General features: G+C 36.4%; 1 pseudogene; it reads left to right on the plus strand.

The window, feature by feature from the left end:
• The first annotated feature begins 2,273 nt into the window (after nucleotides 1-2,273).
• The window catches only part of LOC110099798, a 7,826-nt pseudogene continuing 836 nt past the window's right edge, over nucleotides 2,274-9,263 (plus strand).

A 9,263-nucleotide genomic window follows, 5' to 3' on the forward strand; every position in this document is an offset into this window, starting at 1 on the left:
GGGGGGGGGGGGGAGGAAACCAAGCAAGAAGAGAAGAAGAGAAGAGAAGGAAGAACCTCCTCCTCGAGCACCGTCGGAGTTTTGCCGGACCACCACCAGAGTTTCACCGGACCACTGCCGGAGTTTTAACGGACCGCCACTTGAGGTCGAAACTTCTGCCGAACCACCACCTGAGGCTCAGACTTCTCTGAACCACCACTAGAGGCCATGAGCTCCACCAAACCACCACTTGAGGACCTCAACCTCCGTCGGCCCACGGCCTGACGTCGGTGCTCCGCTAGATCACCACCTGACTCCCAGAGTACTGTCTTATTACTACGGTCTTTCTGACCCCGGTCTTCTGTCTACTACGGTCTTTCGGACCCATGTCTCCTGCCGACAATGGTCTCTTTGACCTCCATCAACTGACAACGGTCTTTTTGACCTCGGTCTCCTGCCAACTACGATCTTTCGAACCCCCGTCTCGTGCCAACTATGGTCCTTCCAACAAACAAACACATCTATGTTAATTATTGTAACTCCCACCATGTAATGCACTCTATATGATGTACATTTGTGACATCAAGCCAAGGCCTTCTCCCAAGGAAGGGCCTCATTTGTAATCGACTGCAAATACTAGTGGATTCATTCAAACTGGGTCAGACCCTGTAGTTTTTCCCCCTTTTCATAGAGCTGTTAATAATGGACCAGACCCGAAAAACCGACCCGAACCCGACCCGAAAATTTTGGGTTAGGGTTGACCCGAATCCGAAACGGGTCGAGTTCGGGTTTGAAAAATTGATCCGTTTGCAAAACCGGGTCGGGTTCGGGTTGACCCGGGAATGACCCGATTTGACCCGGAGCAGTCCTGCGTCGCCCCGCGTCGCCTGGCTAGCCCCGCGTCGCACCGCCCCGCCCCGCCCCAGCGTCGCGCCTGTTGCCAAGGTTGAAACAAGCGGGTTCGGGTTGACCCGAACCCGAACAGTGCCGGGTCAATTTCGGGTTTGACCCGAACCCGACCCGTGACCCGAAATTGACACCCCTACCTTTTCAGGGGTTTCCATGTAAAAACTCTGATGTCTCTTATGAATGCTACACCCTCTATCTAATCTGCTTGTGTACTGGATCTTCGTACAATGCTAAGACGTTAAACTATATATTTCTCTACCGTTGCAAATACTCCAGGACACAACAATTATAATTCGAATAATAATTATAATAAAATAATAAAAAATGATAAATTAGAATATAAATAGTAAAGAATTATTTATTATAAGAAAATGAGATATAACCTTTAAAACATTTTTCACAACTTTATACATAAAATTCTTAATTTGAATATTTTTAATTGTTGCCTACATTAATATATTTTTTAAAATAAGCTAACTCTCGAGGTAACAAATCGAGTTAGAGGTAGCTCCAGTTTGATTCCTTAGCTTATCAAATTTGACTTAGAAACTATTTATCAAAACAAATATGTGTAGACTCACGAGTTGACTCGACTCACTTACATGCTAAGCAATAGTCGGCCGAACAATTCCTTTAAATTATTTGAGAAAGATTACTAACTCCAACTAATATTTGGTGAGTTTGTCAAGCTGAATTGCAATTATACTAAATAAACAAAATGAAAAGGTTCAAAATGATTTATACATTGGCCAATTTTGGCCAAAGGCCCAACCTTCAAAACGGCAAGAAATTATAAGATAAAGCCGAACTATTGAGATTTTGTTTGGGATAATTTTTATACTAATTTTTAAACAGCTTCTACTAAAAAAATGTATTGAATTTAAAATTTTTATACTAGAATTCCGTTTTAAAAAGCAAGAATAAAGCGGTACCAAACAAAACCTGAGCGAGCGAGGAATGGGCGTAAGGGAGAAGAGTCCAATGGTTATCGGCGGCGTTCATTCACATTCGCGAAGTGTTAGGGATTTGTGACGACACTAATCGATTTAACAGAATAGAGGTGAGGCCGATGCTCTCTGAATGGGAAAGCCCGAGGTGCACGAAATCGAGATCTCGGCGACAGAGACAGCAGTTGATGCCGCAAGGACAAATTTTTAAAAGGATCAAGTTTAGAAAAAGAATTAAGAGAAGGAGCATAATATAATTTTAATTTAAAAAAGAGCAAAAACGTACTGCAACATCACGTTTTGTTAGAAATTTTGCAGTGCATTTTTGCTCCTTTTAAAATTAAAATTATATTATGCTCATTCTCTTAATTCTTTTTTTAAACCTGATCCTTTTAAAAATTTTCCCATGCCGCAACCACCGCCGCGACCTATCACTGCATGGTTGGAATTCGAAGGGTTTCCAGCGTTAGATGCATTATTGTGCTTCTCTTCACCATCGGCGTTCTTATCTCTACCATCTTCTGGATCGCTCCGATTACCGACTTCGGCTCTTGGTTTATTCCTGACGACGCACACGCGACCTCTGGTGTGTCTCCTATCTAAGTTTCTCACCGTTGAAATTGGAATTGTATTGGTAATTGATTTTGCTTACGGAGTGCAGTTGGGTGCCTTTGATCTAGTTAGGGTTTGATAGAATTGCTGATATGCTTTATTATTATTATTATTATTATTTATTTCTGATATGCTAATGTTCGTTATGGCGGTTCCTTCTCTTGAACTGTATTAGTTCACTAATGTTGTTGCTGCACGGTTTCCGTTAGTTTAGGTGCTTTTCGCCTCTGTTGGCAGTTTGGAACTCTTTTATTGTTATGATTGTTGTTTAGATTTTCGGGTTACTATTTGGAGACTTTATGTTTTTATTTATTTATCTTTGTTCTTATTCCCGTGTCTTCTCTTGAGCTTATTATATGAGATGCGAACCACTTTCTTGGTTTGTTTTGCGGCATTGCATCGTCGAAGTTATAGGGATATTTGCGGCTTGCCCAAACCAAGTGATATTTAGCAGTCTGCTTACCCTTGATTGCTCAACTATCATTGCTATCATGGTTTAAAATTACATAATTGGATATTGAGATATTTTTTGTCCGTGAGGTAAGCCGTAGACGTCAAAATCAACAAAATGCACAAAATGTGAACTATTGTACACACATCGAAGTATGAGGTGAGAAGCAACATATTAACATCCTAACATAATAATAAGTAACAATTGTGCAAAGGATGAAGTAGCATTTCTATTATCCTTTCAAGCCTTTTTCTTTAAATATATATCATTTTATCTCTTATTGTACATGGTGTAAACCAAATAGTTCACCTTTGAGTAGTTAAATGATTTCTCCTTTTGTTATGAACTCAAATTTACCTCTCAAACATATGACAAACATATAAGTCTCAATGTTTTAACAAAATCGTTGCAACTCTGGAGTGCCTTCACCAAAGTAAATCCATCATTCAACTAAATTTGAAAAAAAAAAAGCAATAAAAATTGGGAGAAAACTTTCTTATTTCAACCAAATAATATATGCAAATTATTGGAGAATATATTTTAGCTGTATCTTTTATTTGCTCTGTTCATTTCTAAGTGATACAACTCATAGATCAGCTTTCACTCTCTCAATTTAATCAGCTATCTAGTATCTACTTATCCATACGATGTTATAAACCTAATCTGATCACATAATTGTTCAACTTGTTCTCAACATATTGAAATTGCGGATTAAGGTAATATCTTTTTTTTTAGAATGTTTTCTCAAATCTGCTTATAGCTGAACTCATCTCCCCTCAACTACATAGTCTCATCCTTTGTATTATAAATGAAGTATTTTACTGGCTTTTTATCTGCTTCAATCATCTTTAAGACTAGAACTAATAGCTGTGTTGTTGTTTTTTCATAGCTAACATTTAACCAAAACCTTTCATTCAAAATAATCTTTTTAACTTCTTTCTCTTCAAATTTCTTCCCCAAGCATAACTAAGTCGTCATGCAGAAGTGAACATAGCTTTCTAAAGGTTGCTTTGCTTCTAGTATGCTTTATAGCGGCAAATAAGCTGTAATAAATCTAGTTGTAGTGGGCCATTGGAGTTTTTTTTTAAAGAAAATTTTATCATTGAAGAAAAAACCTATGAATGGTTGTTGATGAGCTTGCTAATCTTCTTTATTTTGCTTAGCTTTCCCCTGGAGTCATAGGCATCCCATGGACATGTGAACCCTTTCTTTACCACAATTAAGATAAGTTGAATGGAATTATGGATCAAATTAGTTTCATAAGATGCTATTTCTCTTGGGACGCATTAAATTAGTAGAACTTTTGAGCTGCAAAAAATCATGTCAATGCATGCTATCAAGAAAAAAAATGTGTTTTTCACTTTATCTGATATCTAACAAGCATAGGCAAAGCAATATATATAATGCTTTGTAATTTGTTTGTGTTTGATGAGCATGACATCATATGATTCCATAGCATGAATATTTTAGTAATATGTATGTCAGCTTTGGTTACTATTCAGCTGAGATACATGCTAGTTTCATTCTGGAAAAGCCGTTTTCACTGCTAGCTTTGCACACTAGAAGGCTCGAATATGATATATTTGAGGAAATAGGTGTTCCTAACGCAAAGGTATTACTGCAAATTTGCAATATGCTTGAACTACTTTATTTTATATCATATGTCCAACTAAAGTTTGTTATTTCCACAGGTCTCCATCATTTCTATGCATCCTACCACTTCTATAAAGTGTACTTATGTTGCCTTTGGTGTTCTTCCTGAACCAAGAAATGCATCCATAAGCCCACCAGCGCTCAGTTTGTTGAGATCATCTTTGATAGAGTTGGTCCTCCAGCAAATTAATCTAACTTTGACTCCATCTATTTATGGAGAAATGATGTCTTTTGAGGTTTTGAAGTTTCCTGGGGGGATCACTATCATTCCTCTTCAAACATCTTCTATATGGGGAGGATGAAGGCTCTTTTCAACTTCACAGTAAGCAACTCCATTAATCATATCCAGGACAATATGAAGAAACTGAAGGATCAGCTTAAAGTAGGATTAAATCTTAGACTAGATGAGGTGACAATCCTTTCATCACTTTTCTTACATATTTATATTCTACAATTATAATACTGAATTCTTTTCCACTGTGCATCCAGATAGTATATGTGCAAATGACAAATGTCAATGGTTCTACTATAGCGCCTCCTGTTACGCAGCAAGCTTCCATTTTGTCTGATAATGGTAGCGGTACTCTATTACCTAACAGATTGAAACAATTAGCTGAGACTATTACGGGCTCATTTGCTCAAAATCTTGGCCTTAATCATTCTGTTTTTGGTGTAGTTAAGTCTATAGTTTTGACTTCATACCTTAACAATTCAATTTCATCTTTACAGGTTTCAAGCCCTTCTCCATCTCCATCTCCTTCTCCTCCTATTGCAACACCATACTCTTCTCCATTTAAAGAATGCTCTTATCATACCGGGTCTCTTTCCCCTTGTTCCGCTCCTATAGATCAAAATGATTTACACCCACCTTGTCTCTTTTGTGAAAATTTGTCTCGAACATTGTCACATGACTTTGACTATAGAATTGGCTCCCAACCAGGTTACTCTTCAAATTCAGCTGCAACAAATCAATCCCCGCAAAAGGGCTCCAAGTCACCAAAACTGCTCAAACAAAGTGCACATCCAGTATTTTTTTATTCCACTTCGCCGGTGCAAGACAAAGAAAGCATTAATGCTTCATCAACGTTGCATGGCTCGTTTCCAGTCTCATCATCCACTTGTAAGTCAATTAATGTTAATTTGTCAGCTTATCTGTCTTTTTATTTGAAATCACTTTCATCATGCTGATAACTTATAGTCTTATATTATTCAACTGAAATATCTTTCATTCGCAGAGCAACTCCATTTTGTGCTTTTTTTTAAAAAAAAATTGTGTCGGTGGGTAAGAACCCTTAGTGGGGAGAGTAGAGATGGGACTTCTTTATCAGGACGTTTAGTTTCCGATCAAAATGGTGTCAGTTTACGTTTTACACACTCTTGTTTTTGACACACTTCAACTTTGGCCTATTTCTTCACTACCTTATATTAGGAGTTGAATTTGGCAACAACCGGCCAGTTTCCTTAAACATGAATTTGTAGATCCCACATGTTGGGATTGTTATTATTTATTTCCTTTACCCTCTGGACAACTAAACAGGCCCTTGGCGGCATTGTATAGCGCTTTTAGATAAAATTATAACCGACTGTGCATATATTTTAGATATGTAGATCACTGAAACTATATTAAAGGTAATGCTTTGAATTTATCTGGTTTTGCCAAGAAATCATCTTAGCCCTTGATATATGTAAATTTAATCCAATGTTGCCAAATATAAACTCTCTTTAAATTTAAAAAAGTCTATTATTTCCTTTCATATTCCTTCATTAAGTCTATTTCAACGTATTGTTTGTGCATCTTCTATTTTTGTTGTACATGACCAAACCCTACCTAGCTATTACTACTTATATGTTGCCCAGCCTTAAATATAATTATAGTATTGCCCAAAACAAACTATTTGTGTTGTTTAATTGAGAGGAATAAATAAATATAATAATTAGTAACTTGTTTTTGATGTCTTGTAAATAGTGCTATTTCTTTCAAAGTAGTAGTCTTTTTTGGAAGTATATTAACCATTTTATTATATTATATTAAGTCCATAATTTAATTTAATGATTTTTTACTTTACTCAACATGATCTCTCTTTTTGTTTTGACGTTCAAATCATGTTATGTGATATTTAATCTTAATTGACCATTGAAATTATTTATTTGGCTTCTAAGGGCATTCATATTTTGATGAAGTTATATTTCATAGTTTGCATTTTTTGGATCCTACTTGCATTTTCTATGCAAATTCACTTTATTTTTCCATGCTTTAAGAAAAGAAATTGAATAAACGTTTCATTTTATCATTCCACTGTTCAAGTCATTGGGAGATTTAAGCTTTGTTTGGGACGGCATTCTTATTGCTTTAAGAAGCAATAAGAAAGACATCCCAAACAAAGCCTTAATTGAAATAATTTTCATACCCACTTTTAAATTGATGAGTTTTGTTGAACAAGCAAGCATGGGCTTTTATAAACCAAGCTATGCAATTTCATGGATGGTTATGGTTGTAAGCAAATTAGCACACTTGATGAATATCTTGATACTCATTCATATATAAGTCTTATTTATATATATTTATTTAAATAATTGAGCAATCTTTGAATAAAATTTTTAAAGCTCAAAATATAGATAAACAACATTAAATGTTGACACATTCATTCATTTATGTTCATGAAATAATTTGCTTGTTGTGTAATAATTAGCTCGCTTAGAGCTCAATAAAATGCCCCTTTAATTATGACTTTAAGTTCTTATTTACAAGTAATGCACAATTTAAGTCAATTATTATGAAAAGTGTTGGCTATGGAGCCACACCTATAGGTGACATATCTCAAGTTTTTCAATAGCAATTTTTTTTTTTTTTTTAATTTGATGACTTTAAATATGAAGACTAGAGAATTATTGGATATTATGATGATAAAATATAATACTAGTTGTTGACAAAAGCGATAAATTAAAGGAGAAAAATTAAAAATATTGAGGAAGGTTATTGTGAGAGCTCGTTCCTTCGATTTGCTGTATGAATCTGATTTTTCTCCCAGGATCGTCCGGGACGATATTGAGATCGTCCAGGACGATCAGTGCATTGAAACAACTGATTTTTCTGGAATGGGATCGTCCAGGCCGATTTTGGATCGTCCTGGAACGATCAGATACGACAAGAATCCCGAGAGCAAAATCGAAATTATCAGTCTGAGGAATCGTCCGGGCCGATTTGATTTTGTTCTGATCGGCCAGGACGATGTGGCGATCGGCCGGGCCGATTAGACTAATGATATAAGGAAATCAGCTCGTATTGAGGAGAGAGAAAATCATTTTATAAAAATAAAAATATCTGAGGAGAGAGAAAGAGAAGGAAAGCGAAGGAAAAGTTCATTTTCGGAGGCCGCGGAGCGCTTTTCGTCCGTCGCCGTTGTTGAGCAATTTATTTATCTCGCTGTAAGGACTCCGAATTCTATTTCTGTTTTCGAAGATGTTGAGTTTTGGTCGTTTTGTGCTCAAATTTGTGTTTTCGTTACCAAAAAACGCTCACCATTTTGTATTGACAAAACTTTCACCGCACAACTTTTGATATGTTATTGATATGAGTTTTCTACACGTTTTGAGTATTTTCTGTAACGATTCTACCGGTTATTTTGGGTTCTGTGCAATTTTGATCTAATAGAAAAATATCATGATGTTTATTGATGTGGCTTCAGTAGAATAATAGTCTTATATTGTTGTTGTGCACGTTCTGTGGTAATTTGGTAAATTTCTGTTTTGGTGATTTTTGTGTAAATTCCGTATACTGCCGTTATGCCGCTGGATTTTCGTACGATTTCCGATTCTCCTGAAATTGATGATTTGAATGCATATGAATGTTGATATGATTGCTCTAGATTATTCTTATATTGCCTATTGAATTGACTATTGAATTGATTATTGATTGATTATTGATGCTGAAAGACAAGTGGGAACCTGGTTGAACGTTGGTTGAAGATTGACTTGACCTGTACAGGATGGTGGGCCGACGGGCTTTCCTTTAAACATCGATTATGGATATATGGATGGGAGTCATAAGGAGTTCTTATAAATATGCCGACGGGTGGCCGACGGGCAATAGATTGACGACTCTTTTTATTGAAACCAACGTATGGATATCTACAACAGCAATATGGATTCTACAACAGCACTATTGATAATAGCCAGTGTTTATGCTTGTCCAGTAAGACCATTGTATGAAATTGCATATGTATGATATTGCATTATGGATTTCCTGATATGCATTGACCTATTGATTTCTGATTGATTTATTGATTGACGGATTTGACGGTTTTATTGTATTGAATTGACTTATTACTAATTGGATTTTCTTGACGGATTTATGGATTCACGGATTTATCGTTACTGTACGATTTCATTGATATTGCATGTTACTCTTGTCACTGGATACCGACACCGCTATGGATATGGATGGATGTTGTATTGATTCATGGATACCGACGCCGCTATGGATATGGATGGATGTTGTATTGATTCATGGATACCGACACCGCTATGGATATGGATGTTGTATTGAATTGTGGATATAGATACCGACATTATTGATTCATCGATATTATGGATTTATTGATTCACGAACATGATTGATACTACTGATACGGATACTGATACTATAGATCCACTGATACATTGATTCTGTCACGACCCGACCCGACGGGGACGGATCCCGCCCGAGCCGGATC

This window comes from Dendrobium catenatum, unplaced genomic scaffold (assembly GCF_001605985.2).
Source record: "Dendrobium catenatum unplaced genomic scaffold, ASM160598v2 fragScaff_scaffold_220, whole genome shotgun sequence".
In the NCBI taxonomy this organism is placed as follows: domain Eukaryota; kingdom Viridiplantae; phylum Streptophyta; class Magnoliopsida; order Asparagales; family Orchidaceae; genus Dendrobium; species Dendrobium catenatum.